Source organism: Echinops telfairi, unplaced genomic scaffold, assembly GCF_000313985.2.
Source record: "Echinops telfairi isolate 266 unplaced genomic scaffold, ASM31398v2 ScPeMD7_5167;HRSCAF=5991, whole genome shotgun sequence".
In the NCBI taxonomy this organism is placed as follows: domain Eukaryota; kingdom Metazoa; phylum Chordata; class Mammalia; order Afrosoricida; family Tenrecidae; genus Echinops; species Echinops telfairi.
In genome coordinates this window covers 593830-611019 of record NW_022109066.1, presented here as the reverse complement: position 1 = coordinate 611019, position 17190 = coordinate 593830, and the positions used below count along the sequence as shown (strand labels likewise).

At 44.8% G+C, this 17190-nt stretch overlaps 1 protein-coding gene across 9 annotated transcripts in view; it reads left to right on the top strand.

Annotated features, from left to right (window-relative positions):
* GRAMD1B (GRAM domain containing 1B) overlaps positions 1-17190 on the top strand; it is a 235476-nt gene that overhangs the window by 161290 nt on the left and 56996 nt on the right. The gene's annotated exons all lie outside the window — the stretch shown is intronic.

Below are 17190 nucleotides of genomic sequence, written 5' to 3'. Positions count from 1 at the left end.
GTCTCTTCAAACTCCTCATTAAGTACAAGCAGCTTCATTATGTACACACGTGTATACGCATATCCTGGGTTAGGACAATACAAGGCCGGATGCAGTTTTCTTAAAGACCTCGGAACTTCATAGTGCTGCTCTTGATTTGTTGGATACTATCTCTATCTGTAAGCCAGGAACTAAGGGACCAAGGAACAAAGGGTCAACATTTGCTAAGCGCTTGGTTTCTCCAGAAAGTCCAAGGGTTCCAGTTTTTACCCACAGTTATTTGTATAAATGTTCAGAATGGTGGGTTCTTCTTCATTTCCCCCACCCCCACCAACTCCGGTTTGGCTGATTGGGGCAAGTGGTGGGTGTGATCTTTGCAGGGACTTGCGTAACTTTGTTGCATCTGCATATACTCTCCCTGGCCTTTAGGCTGCAGTTGAAGCACTGTAACCAGACTTAGAACAGTGACTAATTCCACATGCCCTGGATTCAGAAGACAACTCCAAAAAGATATGTTTGAACCCCAATTCTCCCAGTGCCTGGAGTACTGATTCTGGTCTATTTTGAGCTGGTCAATCACTTCTTTTCTGGGTGACAAGCACTGGGGGCTGCATCCATCGGTTAAGGCAGATGGGGGTGGGGCCGAAGGGGATGCAGTGGGACTGGAATCCAACCATAGGGGAATAAGGCACAGCCCTGAGGGGCATGAGACTCAGGGGAAATTAGTGAAAGAATATCTAAGTTTTTTCTGCTCTCTCCAAGCAGGTAGAGGTAGGTCCTTGGATACCAAGCCTTGGGAAATGCCTTGAATTGTCCAAAGGTGAACTGACCTCATCAACTAAGGGCTTCCTGTCACGTGAGATGTAAGAGCCTAGTTGAAACAACGAATTGGTAGTGATGTCATAGGGGAAATGGTTTATAACTTCTGAACACAGGTTTGGGGGTTGATAATCATTTCACCTGAAGATTGGTGGCTGGGAATAAAAGTGAAGTATGGTTAATGAGCTGGGGAAGATGCAATAGAAGAAAGGATATGTACAGTACAACCACTGATGCTTATTTTAACACTAAGGAAGAATTTCCTGCTGGCAGGAGGAGACCACTCTAAAGGGAGACCCTGGGGTTATAAATCCTGGATATCTTTTAAGTTAGGTTAATACTTGGCTGATCGCTTATAGTCCTCTTTATTTTAAACTTTACATGATTTTAACGTAGCAGTCCATTTTCTTCCTGCATTAGTTTGAGATCTATCAGAAAAATATGTCGGAATTGGATTTGAATTCATAGGAGTCAGGGAGGGATTAGCCGTTGGTGTTGTCTCCACAGTGAGGTTAGGAGAGGATTGCTACAAGGAAAGCGTGCGTGGAAGTTGTTATTTCTCAGTTACCTGCACACCCCGCAGTCTGACTGTTGAGTTTGGCACTTTCCTATTGCCTAGTGCCCTTCTGATGCATGGGGGTGGCCCGGCCAGAGGGGGCGCCAGTGATGCTTAATTAGCCACAGGTTCAGGTAGCCTGCGGACCCTGGGCTCTGGATCCTTGGCCAATTTAAATCTGAGTCCTGTCTGGGACACTGCTTGTCTCAGAAACTCACAGGCTTTGGAGTTTTGACTTCTCCTTTCACATCTTTGTGGGAAACATACTCCTCAGGGTGTAAAAACCGGAGCTCAAAGAGAAGCCGTTTGCCCTCATCATACACAGGGAAGAAGCTGGGTGAGAAGAGTCGCCTGTGCTGGGCCTATTGCCTTTGACCTCTCCTGGCTCCAGTGACCGGTAGTGAGGGGACAGGTTTTCCACTACCGCTTATCACATGGGGTTACTTAATTCCACATCTGATCCTTCCCCCTGATTGTAAGCCCCTTGAATGGGTCCCCAGTGCCTGCAACATTAACTGTCATGGAGCGTAATGCAACCCAGTTGCTATCGAGCCCATTCTACTCATGGGGACCCCATGTGTGTGTGCCACAGGAACTGTGCCTACAATCCTTGTCTAGCGTTTGCTGGAGGGATGGGCACTTCTCTTGCTGGGGACTGGGAAGGGGCCCTGGATAAGCAGACCTAGAGGAACCTGGAAATTCCAGACAGTTGATCTCCTGGCCTTGTTCCGATGGTTGGTGGCCTCCCAGTAAGTGGCGAATCTGTTTCAAGGAAGGGCCGTCCTGGGATAGCTTAGCACCTTTCTGCTTTCAGAACGTCTAGTTCCCAAGAGGGCTGAGTTCCTGCAATACTTTGGGTAGATTTTGTTGAAATTGGTGGGAGTCTATTTCAAAGTAGTCATTGTGTCCCCACTGTGTACCTAGGTTCCTGGTGGCACAATAAATTAAGCATCAGGCTGTTAACCTCAGGTTGCCACTTCAAACAAGCCATTCCAAGAGAGAAAGATGAGGCTGTGTTAAGGTGACCAGATTTTAACATTGGTAAAGCGGGACAAAAGTGGGACACCATTGATAAAACTCATATCCTGGTGAAATAGCCACAGGGCAGCTGAAAACCGTGCATCCTAGCTTGTCATGCATTCTTTCCAAAAATCGGGACTTTTTAAAAATGCTGCGGGACATGGGACAAATTGTTAAAAATTGGACTGTCCCGCCAAAAGCGGGATGTCTGGTCACCTTAGGCTATGTGCTCCTGTAAGGTTTTCCAGTCTTGGAAAACCCACACTGCCCTGTAGGATCACTATGAGTCGGAATCAACTTGACGGCACTGGGGGCCATATACCCAATAGCATTTTGAATATTGTGTGAATACAGAGCGCTGTGCCTTGGTCCTTATTTTTTTTTAGGATATGTATTACACAGTTGGGGGCACACAGTAGGTGTTCACTGCATGCCGTTTGAATGACAACAGTCAACAAAATGAAATTGATTTCTAAAAACTGTTAAACACAGAAAGCTGACTCCTGAGAGTTGTGGGTAAGTAAGGTGCAATGGCACTTAGACGTTCTGTAGAACTGTCCAAACAAATAGGAGCCGCCAGTAAGCGTCCTGTCATGAGAAAGATTCAGTAGAGGCTGCAGCCAGGCCGTTGAGCAGAGATGCTTCCAAACCAGTGGCTTTAAATAAGCTCAGCCAATACCTTGCCTGCCAGCCCAGCGGGACTGGCCCCAAATGTTGGGTCTTTCTCTTGTTATGAACCAACTCAGGAGGAAGAAAGTGTCTATCACCAGTCGGTCTGGTTTTTATGTCTAATTTCAATCTGTCCTGCTTCATCTTGAGTGTTCATCTTCCCCGGCCTGTGGAAGTAGTGATGAGCTGCAGGTGTGGATGGCCACAATCTGTATTCTCACCCCTGTCAGAATTTAGAAGCAAAATTAACTGGCAAGGCTTTTATGCCATGTGCAATTGTGGATCGCCCTTTCTTTTGATGTAGGCTCTCTAATTAGGTTTATTCTTTGTAAATGGTCCACAGAAAGACAAACAATTTTCTTCCTTCCTCCCTCCTTCCCTCCCTTCCTTTCCTTTGCAGTGAAGTTTGTTTAGTTTTCAAACTTGTATTGTGATTTAGGAGTTTGCAGGGCTAATTTGTTGTCCATTTGACAGTTCAGACCTAGTTCGTTTTGTGGCATTGATGGCAGTCTTCACAGTGTGACAGCCCTGTACCTGCTTCCTCCCTGTTTACCATTTCTCTTCTGTCCTTTCCAGCTCCTTCCTTCCTCCTGAGCTTCACCTCTGGGCAAACATTGCCCTCTGACCTATGGGGCTTTTGGTCTAGGAAATGCGGTGCTTTGGGGCACCGTATGAACTCAACCCCACTCACTGCCACTGGCAACGCCGTAGGACAGAATAAAATGGTCTGCTCAGGCTCCTGAGGTGACCACGCATCTTTTACAGGACCAGCGCCTCCTCTTCTTGTAGAGTGCCTGGGGGTTCGTGCTGCTGACCTTACAGATAGCAGCGCCACGTGTAACCCCGGCTCCTTTTCATGCCGAGCTAATCTGGTGCAGAAAGTTGAAAACCACAGAGAGAAATAACTTTTCTCGAGGGTTTAAACCCCTGCCTCCTAGATTTAGAACAAGAAGGGTCTGGAAGCAGTGTCATCTTTTATTTTCATGGCTCCAGACATCAGGTTAAGGACAAATGGACTGATGCTATAAGAAGGCAGATTTGGATCCACTTAAGAACTGTTTAACAGAGTGCCCCAACAATAAAGTGCTCACTGCCATCGAGCCCAGGCTGACGCACAGTGACCCCCGGTGAGTTTCCAAGATGGTAACTGTTCACGGGAGTAGCAAGCCTAGTCTTTCTACTGGTAGTTTCAAACTGCCCACCTTACAGATCGCAGCCCAGCTCGTAAGCACTCTACCACCAGGGCTTCTCACAGTGAAGTAGAGGGCATTAAAGAGAGCCCTTTCTTTTATTCGTGCACAACATCTGTGCTTCCAGGGTGTGCCACCAGTGCTCTGCTAAAGGCACTGGACACCACATTAAAGAGAACAGACAAGGGCCCAGGTCCATCAGAGTTTTCAATCTCATGGTAAACAACACAAAAACACAAGTTATATTTCAGCTCCTGTTAAATATCATAAAGGAAAAGATAGGGAGATGTGGCAATGATTGCCTGCAAGTAGGAAGGCCACTTTAGATGGAGTAGCCCTCAAGATAGGTTACTCTGAGGAGGAGAGAGTTGAGCTGTAAAGGAACCAGCCACTCAAAACTCTAGGGTAAGAATTGTAAGCTGGGGCTACTAAGTGCAAATACCCTTAGTACCAGGGATGAACTAGGTGTGTTCAAAGAATGTAAATGTCCATGCCACTGGAATAATGTGAAGAAAGTGGTACAAGATGAAGTTGGAAAAATAGTCCCCAAGTGTGGTGTCCAGGATGTTGATTGTTAAATGCTCCTCAGAGGTGTTATGGGCTTTTCTTCCCAGAAGGTTAAGAAAAGGAAATGTTGGCATTGGTATAGCTATGAGCCCTTCTACAAAGAGCCTTGGTGGTGTAGTAGGTTAGGCTTTGGGCTGCTAACCACAAGGTCAACAGTTTGAAACCACCAGCTGCTCCCCAGGAGAAAGATGAGACTTTTCTGTTCTATTAAAGAGTTAGTCCCTGAAACCCACAGGGAGTACAGTTCTACTCTGTCCTATTGGGTTGCTATGAGTCAGAACCAACTTGATGGCAGTGAGATTGGTTTTGCGTTTCTGAGCCTTTCTGCTAAAACACTCCGGGTCTGACTCCTGACACTGGTTTTGTGGCATCGTCCATGCTTGCATGACCCGTTCCTCTCCAAAACACCCACCGAGCTGACGGAGCTCTGGCTCCTCCCTCAGCTGTGGTAGGACCCAAAGTAACTGATTTTGTTTTTGTAGGAGTGCGGAAAAGTGGGTCAGGCTGTATTGGCATTTTGAGCATGGAGTCCTGGTTCTACTGCAAGTCTTGGTCTCCATGGAAATGATAAATAGTGTTTGTCATGCCTGTTCCTGGATTGAATCCCAAACTCTGGAGCTGGACAGAAGGAGCAGGAAAGCCAGGGCCTGGGAGAGTGTGTTGGGCAGAGGCAGCAGCTACTGTAAAGAGAGATCTCTTTTCTTTGATTTGTGTAGGAAATACAAGCAAACTTTGCCTTATCACCAGCCCTTCTCTTTACCCATCATCTCTGTGTGAAGAACCCAGTAGAAGAGGAATTGCAGTGTCTCCTTAATCTGATCGACCAAAGACTTTCTGTGGGTCCTTATAGCCTCATGTTAGGACTAAATTCATCAACAACTGAAGTCACCAATAAGGAATTTGTTCCAGGCTTAAGTAGATTTTTAATAGGAATATGTCTATATATTCAATATATTTACTGTCTGCAAATGTTTTAGGTTGACCTTGCTATCTTTCAAACTCTTTATAATGTTTGTTTTTTTTTAATTCAACTCTATAGATATGTGAAGCAGTTAAACAAGGCAGAGCCAGTAATTGGAGTTTTGTGGCCATAGGAAGTCCCGGACTTACCTACAGAATATCTACAGCTAGAGTGAGCAGTGAGCGTGTGCGCGAAGAGAGACTTTGCTGGAGTGGACAGTGTGAGCGAATGTTTGGCTGACCATTGGCTAGTGAGAAGTCTAGAGTGTTCCCAACCATCTGTTTGTTCTTTTTCACATAAATGGAAACATCCAGTCCAAGTCTGCTTTCTTGGTTACAAATTTCAGCCTGTGCCTGTCCCTTAACACCTTGTATACATCAGCCAAAGGCCCAACTTGGGAAGCCCCCAGGGGATATCAGCAAGTTCAGGACATTACACCCCACACAAAGGAGAGAAGGAACAAGATGTTCATCTCTGCCGAAATCTTGCTCTTGAAGTACCTTCTGTGCTACGATCTGTGGTTGGCATTCATATGACCTGCACTGGGACAGAAAAACATTATCTCTGGAACGCTCTCCCTTCCTACCCTTTCTGCAATGCAACATGCCGCTAAACCCATTCCAAAATATGACACTCTTGGGTATGGCTGGGACCCAATTGTGCCATAAGATTTAGAAGAGAATCTGCACTATTTTTTTTTAAAGCATCTCTCCTAGAAGCTAACAAACCTCTTTCTTCAATCAGGTAATCATAATTATGATGCAAAAGATACAATTGGACAGGGTTGCTAGGCGTCAGCACCTACTGGACGGCAGTGAGTTTTTCAATTGCTTATGTGATTATTCCTTCTTCATTGAGTCCATTCTGTCCTATAGTTCAGAGTACAACCTGCTCCCTGTGGGTTCCAAGCATGTCAATCTTTACAGGAGGAGACCGCCTCATCTTTCCCTTAGAGATTGGCTGGTGGAGTCCAACTGCTGGCCTTGGGGTTAACAGCCCAGTCGGTAGCCTGCTGCACCACGAGGGCTCCTTTGAGTCCTTGAGAGTAACCAAACCCAACCCGCTGCTCTTAGGTCCATTCTGCCCTATAGAAACCATCCAGGGCAGTGTATGGAAGTGTATTTGCAGCTGTGGAAACCTCTGCCACATCTTTCTTCCCTGGAGTGCCTGGTGGATTTGAACGCTCACCTTTGGGTAAGCAGTCACATACCTTAACTACAGCACCACCGGGATTCCTTAGGGATAGTGGTGCTCAGACTCAGGTTCCTCAGGAGCATCTCTGTGGGGTTGGTTTAATGTTAAGATTCATAAAACCAGTCCCTGAATGTTTAACTTATGGGGTGGGTGTGGGCTTGAGAGTCCGTACTCAAGGACACAACCTTGTGGTGGTCCTGAGCCCACTGTAGGAAGTAATGCACATGAGTTCCAGCGTACTTCCCCAGAACCTTCAGAGAAGAGGGGGCAAGGAATTGATTCTGCATTTTAGATAGAGGGACCAGAGTCTTCTAAATAATCATAGCAGCAACTTTTGACTGAGCATTTGTTCTGCACCAGGCAGTACATGGGTAATTTCTTTTAACATGGTGACCTAAGGAGATAGATGCTACTCTTTCTCATTTCCCCCCCTCAGTTTTCCAATGTTAAATGAGACACTCAGAAGCCAGGGACACACAGCAACTCAAGTAGCAGAGCCAGGATTCAAACCTAGGCCTGCTCACACTGGAGACTGGCTGGCTCACACAGACTCCCAGCAAGCGATGTGGCATTTGAAGCCACCTGTCCAGGTGTCTTATGAAGTGCTCTTTCTATTAGGTGGGGGTAGTGCTCAGTGACCCCATTTCAGCCGGGCATTTGGTCTTCTAGATCACGTATGGCTGGGCTTATGAGAAACAATAAGGTGAATTGAAAGTGCCCAGGTGTTGAGGAGGTGGATGAGACTCTTCCTGGGAATGATCCAGGGCTGGGGTGGCCTGGGGTAGGCAAGAGAGTTAGAAAGGAGCCGCCGGAATCTGAGCAGGTGGAGATGAAGGGCCATATGTTGTAATCCTGGGGGAGGAAATGATTGTTCTCTCTACAGACAGACAAGTGAACATGAATGCGGAACACTGAAACACCATTTACCTCCTCTGTTCTATTAAGGGTTCTGCAAAATGTATGGGTGGCTGACCAGGGAGCTGGCTTGCTGACAAAGATCTCCCTGTGCCAACAGAGTCACACCGGGTATAAGGATGGAAAAGAAAGCCAAGCAAAGGATTGTAACAGCTCCTCTGTCTTGCGGCAGTGGGGTAGAGGAGTGCTACAAAGAGCCACTGCAGAAAGCCAAAGAGCCTTTGTCCTCACTCCATAGTTCCCTGTTGCTTGAGTGTTTCTGCTACAGGAAGTAGGACCTAATTATGGCATGAGGTATGGGGTAAGACTTCTGGACACCCTCTATTAACAGGAATTTCTTGGTCAGTGTAAACCAAAAGGGTATAGGGTTGAGTTCATCCAGAGGCACGTCCAAAGAAAGACTGGGTGATTTACTTCTAGGGGTGGGGGAGTCAGCCATTGAAAACCCTGGGGATAGTTCCACTCTGACACACATGATATCACTGTGAGCTGGAGTGAACTTGATGCTGCTGGTAACCAGGAGAGAACTGAAATCGTTTATGTCTTAAAAAAGAGGAGGCTGGGAAAATAACTGAATAACCTCTTGGGCCCCTGTACTGGGTTACTGGTGGCTGGTGGGGTCAGTGGCCAGCTCTCGGGGAGAGATGATGATTAGAGGACATGCTGATGTGTCAGTTGAAGTATGTTCTAATAACACACCGTTACTTGTCGCTCCATGATATTTTATGCTGTCACACCGTCAGGCTCATGCTGTTTGGTCAGTCTTCTTTCCCACTGCTACACCCTCCCCACCTTTCGACCCTTCTCTGGCTAACTCCAACGTGCTTCTTAAACCCAGCTCAAGCGCCATCTCCTCATAGAGGATCCCTCGAGTCTGAGTTAAATATAAAAACCAAACTCACTGCCATCATGCCGAATCTGACTCATAGTGGCCTATAAGACAGGGTAGCACTGCCCCTGTGAGTTTCCAAGACTAACTCTTTACTGGAGTAGAAAGCCCCATCTTTATCCCGAGGAGCAGTCGGGGGTTTTCATCTGCTGACTTTGTGATTAGGAGCAGTCGGGGGTTTTCATCTGCTGACTTTGTGATTAGCAGCCGAACACATAAAACCACTATGACACCACGGCTCCTTGGAGTCTGGGTTAGTGATTCATGGCAGCAGCAGTCCAGAGCTGAAACGACTCATTGAATTGGATCAATCTGCTGCAAAGGACCTCTTTAAAGTGTTGAAAAGCAGAGTTTACTTTGAGGACTAAGGTGCACCCAGCCAAAGCCGAAGTATTTTCAATTGCCCCCTATACATGTGAAAGTTGAACATTGAATAAGGAAGACTAAAGAAGAATTGATACATTTGAATTATGGTGCTGGTGAGGAATATTGAAAGTACCCTGCATGAACTGCCAAAAGAACAAAAGTTTGTTTCGAGACAGAGTTAGACTTTAAAGATAAAGACCTTAAAGGGGTCTTGTGCAGCAAATTGATTTGTTCCATTGACAGTCTGTGATTTCTGTGTATTCCGTCCATGTGTAGAGTGGCCATTTGTGTCGTTGGAAAATGGTATTTGCTATGAACTGGTCATTGTTTTTGCATCCCAATTGCCAAAACTTATCAATGCATCTTGATCGCATATTTGATCAATTTCAGACTGAAAATGTTGGTAGAATTCCCCAATTTCTCCATCACTAGCTTTCGTGGTTAGTGCATACACTTGAATAATATTTCTAGGGATTGGATTTCTTTGGATGCAGATAGATATCCCATGACAGACAGCACTGTACTTCATGACTGATCTTGAAATATCCTTTTGGATGATGAATGCAATGCCATTCCTCTTGAATCTGTCATTGCCAGCATAGCAAACGATGATTCTGTGATTCAGAATAGCCAATACCAGTCCATTTCAGCTCACTAACACCTGGACTATCGATCTTTATAAGTTGCATTTCATTTTCCCCCAACAGTTTTATTGGCACATAATCCACATATCATACAATTGAACAGTTCTATCAATGTGATTACATTTCATTTTTGACAACTTCCAATTTTCCTAGATTCATACCTTTTACATTCCCAGTTTTGACTCAATTGGTGTTTGCAGCTGTGTTTTGTTTTTCTCATTTTGAGTTTTGCCTCATCAGCAAATAAAGATCCCAAAGACTTCACACCCACAGGGTTTACACCATTCAATTCATTATGGTTTACCCTATTTTGAGAAGACACTTCTTCCTCGGTCACACCCTGAGTGACCTCTGACCTGAGAGGCTTATGTTCTGGCACTATCTCTGATGTTTCCGTGCCATGCATAAGGTTTTCAGTGTCTCATTCCTCTGAAATGGGGAGCCAATTCCTTCTTCACACTCTGTTCTGAGTCTGGAAGCTCCACTGAAACCTCTTCCCTTTGGGTGACCCTGCTGGCATTTGAATGACCAGTGACACCACTTCCAGCATTACAGCAACACCCAAGCTGCTACAGTACGAGCTTTACATTCCCAATATTTTGAAGAAAAATTCAATACTATTATTAATAATGGTATCAGGATCAGGTTAATGGCACACCATAGAGATTATTTGCAGTACATATTATGGGACACATAGGAATTGGTTTTATTTGACTTGACCTCTAAATCTATGGGATAATGAAGCACCTTTTTAAAGGGTTCAGGAATCTAGTTAGCTTAGTAATTGTTTTGCTGAATTAGAGGTATAGGTCCAAACATCTCTTCTTGGGAATGAGTGGAGAATGGAGCATGACTTGGAGAGTGGGTGAGGGAAATGCTTGGGCTTAGAGTTGAAGTGTAAAGTTCTGCCTGTCCATAGGGTGACTGAAGGAGAAAGTGGGGTTTCAGAGAGAGCTAGGGAAAGGCATGGAAGAGTGAGAGAACATGCCACAAGGACCTGTCACTAGACTTTGATGGCAGAAGCAGAGGACCTGTTGAGGGGCTGTCACAGATGGGGTTTTCAAGGGTGGGCGAGGGTGAGATAATTGGAAGAATTTCTATGAGATGAGTGTCTAAGGAGAGAGAACTTACCATTAGAGCACTTCAACTGTGATCGAAATATCAAAATCAGTTTTTTGAACGTTTATTTTGACAGCAAAGTAGAAAATGAATTAGAGACTAGATACAGAAGGTAATTCCTTCTTTCTGTCCAGCTTCCCTTTATCCTTCCGTTCATCCATCCTGCTATTCCTCTATCCACCCATCTCCCAAACAAACATTATGGAGTGCTTGATTCTGAGAAAGGGGGCTGATGGTATGATGGGTTAAACTTTGGGCTTCTAACTTCAAGATCAGCCATTTTTGTAATCATTTATAGTCTCGGAAGTCCTAAGGAACCAACCTATGCTGTCCTATAATGTGGCTGTGATCCAGAATTGACTCAGTGGCAATGGGTTTGGTTTTGGGTTTTGGTTTTGAGAACAAGTTCTAAAATAAGATGCTTTTTGAATTCTCTTCTGACACTCTATGTGACTTCAGGTGAGTTACTCAATCTTTCAACAATGAAAGGTTATCATCTGTAAAAAGGTTAACAATAATATCCATTCATTTTTTATTTGTTCGTTGGTAGGAATATGTGAGATGATGCTTAATAAATGCTGACCCAGGTCCAAGAACTCTCAAACACTCAATAGCTTTTAGCTATCTTTATTGATAGCTATCTTTATTGAGAGGTGCCATGCCATTGGGGACTGTTAAAGCCATGGGTATGAAGACTTCGCTTACATTGAGATTTCAGTCCAGCATTTACTGAATGAATACATGCTGCATACAGTGCACTGTGCTAAGACAGCAGGGGGCAGTGTGTGCAAGCTGAGAGCCTCTGGGAGTTTGCAGGTCTTAGTTTTAATATCAAGGAGGATGTGCTAAATGTACCACCAGCTCAGTGATGAATGTCTAGCAAAGCTTGAAGAAGGTGAAATGGATCCTAAAGGATGAACAGGATGGCAGCAGGTAGGCAGGGACAAAAAAAGGCAAGTTGCACGCAAGTCTATGGGTAGGAAAACTGAGAATGCATATGAAGAAAATCAAGGAACATGTATAAGACCAAAGGGGCCCTCCTGGCATAGTGGTTATGAATTGGGCTGCAATCTGAAAGGTCAGTTTGAAACCACCAAATGCTCCGTGGGAGAAAAATGGGAATTTCTACTCCCATAAAGAGTTACAGTGTTGGAAACTCTCAGGGGAAATTGTAGCCTGTCCTGTGGGATCACTGTGAGACAGCATCAATATGATGGCAGTGAGTTTGGGTTGTTTTTTGTTTGTTTGTTTTTCAATTTAATACTACAATATGGGAATGCTTTAAGAGCAAGTTAGGAGAGGTCAAGTATTGGAATTCTGATAGGTGTCAATTGTACTCTTTGGATTCTATGCTGAGGATCTTGAACATTCGGTGCTAGTGGGGAGCAGAAAGATAATAGCAAGTTTGTTTAGAAGGATTTAATGATGGCTGTGAATGAGTGTGGAAGAGGAAGGCACTTAGAGGTGATTCACAGAGTCTAGGCAAAAGGCTTTGAGACCCGAGTGTGTAGTGGAGATGGAAAGGAAGGATAAGAGCCTTCAGTGACTCATTCTTGGTGGGGTGAGGTGTAAGGGATTGGTTTGCAACCTGAGCGATGAGGAAATGGTGCCAGTGAGAATGGGGCCATAGTGACAGGAGGTTTGGAAGGAACGATGCCGCTCTGTGTGGAATCTGAGCCATGCATGAGCCATCCATCTGGCGGAAATGTCCATTTGGCATCTGATTGTTGGACTGAAGCCCCCCATTGTGATGAAGGCTAGAAACAGACACAGGAGCATCATGCATGCTAACGTAGTTGAAATTCCCTGGGGAGAGGACAGAAAGGCGCTCTGGTGGCATAATGGGTTACACATTGAGCTGCTAACCCCAAGGTCAGCAGCTGGAACCCACCAGCCCTTCCTTAGGAGAAAAGCCTTCTACTCCCCTAAAGAGTTACAGTCTCAGAAAACCACAGGGATAGTGTACCCTGTCCTGTCAGGTCACTAGGAGTTGGAAGCCACCGGATGTAGTGAGTTTGCATTTGAGAGATGGGACAGACCAAATTTCATGTCTGGTGGAGATGAGCTGGTGGTGATGAGGACTAGAAGAGAGGTGTGTGTCATCGAGGATTACGGCTGCCAGTTGCCTTACAGGCACAGAGACTGGAGTGGCGGATAATAGTATAAGTTTATTGACTAATGAGTTGAAGTCGGAGTTTTAGTGCCGTATTAGCTTTTCAAATCATACACCATCTTACATAGTCTACAGATGTATACAACATGCATATTGTACACAGGAAGCTAACACGTGAGGCAGTCGCATGATTTGCATAAAATATGATAACTAGATCCTTGGGTGGCACCTATTGATCAAGTGAACTGGAGTGGGACCCAGAAAATGAGGAAATCTCGTGCACATTTCAATCAGTTAGTGCGATAGGCAGGCATGTTGTTTGGGAGAGTTGGAATGAATTTCCTCCAGGTTACAAACTGTTTGCTTAAATCACCAGGGGATTCAGAGTTTGGTCGAAGATAATGAGACCTCCTTGGATCCACAGTCTGGAGTGATCATGTCCCTTCTCTGGAGATGAAGGGCCAACCGTGGGTTGGTTTTGCCTGAGATGGGCATGTGCTTGTCTTGTCATTCACTTTTATACTTGTTTGGGCCAGCGGCTTAGGGTTAGGCTTAGGCTTAGGCTTAGGCTTAGGCTTAGGGTTAGGGTTAGGGTTGGTTAGGGTTAGGGTTAGGGTTAGGGTTAGGGTTATGGCTCAAGCTGCACTCCCCGCACAGTAATCTAACAGACAGTTCAAACCTGGAAATACTTGGCTTTGGACTGGAAAGGGGGCCACCACAGAAAGGTGTCTGCTCTCCAGGTGCTTCCTCAGGCTTCTCTCAAAGGACAAGTATCCAGAGATGACCTTGCCAGAACCCCTGAGGCTCAGCTCCGCCTCCTGAGGGACGGACGGACCATCGGTTCTTTTCCTGGAGTTTGTAGTCGTAAAAGAATGTAGAGGGATAAGGGATGAAAGGGGTTAGGATGAGAAATTGAAAAGCCCTTTCGAAAGAGGGATTGTTAGTTATTGGTAGTATTATAAATGAGATTCTAAGTGTCAATTCTGCCTTAGTATGAAACAAAGCATTGGACCTTACTCATCTCCATGGAGCCTCTGAGTGATACAGATGGTTAACTTGACTGCTGAGCAAAAGGTTGGTGGATCAAGACCACCTCGAGGCACCTGGGAAGAAGGGGCTAGTGATCTTCGACTGAAAGGACAGCCCTGGAATACCCCATGGGGCACAGTCCTACTCGGACATGCATAATTCAGGGCTGCCCTTCATTGAAGTCAAATCAGTATTCCTCCCTATGTCCTCTGTTCACCCTTGTCTTGTCTTTTCTAGGCTTTCCATTCCTCCGTCATATTCCTCCTCCATAAGTCGCCTTCCAGAGCTTACAGAACTGTCCCCCACCCCTCTTCCTCGTCCTGCACTTGGTGATTTGGGATTTTGTGCTTTGTCCTCCTCTGCTCTGCTATGGATACCCACCCCCAGGTTGAACCTTCTGAAAGATTCATCCTGATTTTCCTTGCAAATGGATCCAAAGGGATACCTGAGGTTGCAGCTGGACCTTCATGCAAATGACAGGATTCCTTACCCTTCTCTCCTCTCCCCCGGGGAAGGGTGCAATGTTCTAACCAGGTGTGCTTGAGGGCCCCCATGAGCCTGGGGTCCAAAATAGCCCCCACACTTGTCCCTATTCTGACTGGTGAATAGATGGGGCATTTGGTTTTTATTTCTCTCTCCTTGTGTTAGAAAAACAAACAACTTTCAACTTTTGAATTGGATGAAGGTTATAGCGCGGACGATCTGTTTTACATGCAACAATCCATGGACATGTTTTGTTTCCGATTCCTCCCTCTCAATCCCCGCAGTGCATCATCACCTCAACCACTTCCGCCCTGTGTTTCCTGTTTCCACTCCTCTTGATTTCCTAACCCTTTTCATTTTGACTTTGGGTAAATGCTGCCGTTGATCTTAAGTGAGTGATTATTCTAGACGTGAAGGGTATGCACAATGGAATAGTACAGTCCGCTCTTAACACGGATGAACCTGGAGGGTAAGGTGCTGAGGGAAGTTAATCCATCACAAAGGGATAAATATTGTAGGAGACCACTATTGTAAAAAGTCACGAAGATGTTTTCGCATTAAATAAACCTTCTCTCAGGGCTACCAGGAGTAGAAGGGGTAGGCCCTAGCTAGAGTGTAGACACATGTGAACTTGGGCAAATCAGAAGGCCAAAAAAAAAAAAAAGCTGGAGGTGGGGGACGACACTGGGAGGTTAACAGGAATTAAAGGCTACAGAGGCGAAGACTGTGATATACGCAGTCCTCCCGCACACTTGTGATTTTTGTTTCCATTTCGTACGTTACCCTGCCTCTTTTCTCTGCCGATCGTAACCTTCTCTCTCTTCATTTGTTTTCCTTCTTCAGGCTCGCTTAGTAAAGTGAACATCTGTTAGAATTGAACTGACTCAAGTTTTCTCTCTACCCTTTCTTCCTCTCTTCTCTCTCTGTTCTCTGGGAAACACAAGCTAAAAGTTAATGGATGTGCGTATAACTCAAACTTTTGTGCAAGTCAACTTGGTGCTGTGGGGAAGCTTAGAAATGAATGTTTGAAGAGATGCTCATGGACCGGGAGAAGCGCTGCTGGGTTCATCTCCACCCACACAGGGGAAGCAGGAACTAACGGATGAATGACAAGTACTTGTTTTAATGTACTGATTTTACCTATGATGCATCTCATTTGTCTCTACCTTTCCTGAATGGAATGTTTAAAGAACCTAGTGAAATGGGTGTTTTACACGCACACGCACACGCACACACACGGAAATGAAAGCCTCCCCCCTCAAAAAAATAAAACAAACAAAAAAAGCTCTGCTGAGCGGAGCTTTCATAGTATCCGTTTTCCTCCACTAGGCGAGGATCAATTAACTCGCTCTGAGTTAGTGCACCCAGTGGTGTTGCCTGGGAAAGTTCTCTCTGGTCACACTTGACTTTTTTTGTAAAAGCAGTTTCTTTTGAACCTTGTTTTTTGTGATGATAGCTGTGAAATTTTATTTCCTGCTCAGGAAAAGTGCCGCAGAAACTATTGTGATATTGAACATGGCTTACAAGGACAGCGCTATGGGAAAACTCAAGTGTACGAGTGGTTTTCTCATTTCTAAACATGACAAACCTCATTCTGGATGTCTGTGGACTTCCCAAATGGACAAAACTGTCAACTTGTAGTGCATTTGTAGTTCGTTCCACCAGGTCAGACTGTTAGACAAGCTTTCTATTTAGAAGTTATGAAAAGATTGCATAACAGTGTGTGACAAAGAAGCCCTGATTTGTGGCAGACGGGACTGGCTTTGCCACCACAATGCACCTGCTCAGCCATTTCAGTGTGCCAGTTTGGGGCCCAAAACCAGCAATGCCTCTCTTGCCCCACGCACCAGACTCACTTGCCCTCACTTCCGTGTGATTTCTTTTTGGTTTTGTGAATGAAGAGGGACATGAAAGGACAGCAATTTGATGATGTAGAAGAGGTAAAGGAAAAAAGGAGGCAGGTGCTGTCAGCCATCTGCTCAGATGAATTTGAAGAATAGTTCTAAGAATGGAATCACAGATTTGACAAATGTATTATATGTAATGGAGAGCGCTTTAAAGGTGATAAGGTGGTTTTGTAAAAAAAAAAATTAAATGCATAGCTTTCAAAAATTTGGGGGGGTACAGTCCTTGTATGTGTGTACATATATGTAAAGAGAGATAGATAGGTATATCGGTATATATATATATGATATACACACATAGATATGTGTGTATGTATGTGTATAAAATATAAGGATGCTTGGAAAAGTAGGATAACGTGCTATTCTTTTTTTTCCAATTAAATGTCTTTTTAAAAATATTTTAGCTATATTTTTATAAATTATTTTATTGGGAACTCTTACAGTTCTTATAACAATCCATATATCAATTGTATCAAGCACATTTGTACATATGTTGCCATAATCATTTTCAAACATTTCTTTCTACTTGAGGCCTTGGTATCAGTTCCTCTTTTTTCCCTCCCTCCCCACCTTCATGAACCCTTGATAAATTATAAACTATTATCATTTTAATATTTTATGCCATCTGCTGTCTCCCTTCATCCACATTTCTGTTGTTTGTCCCCCTCAAGGGGGCAGGGAGTTAATGCTTCAATCAATAGATCGGTTTTCCTTTCTCCCTCTACCTTCCCCCTACCCTTATGGTATTGCTATTCACATTACTGTTCCTGAGG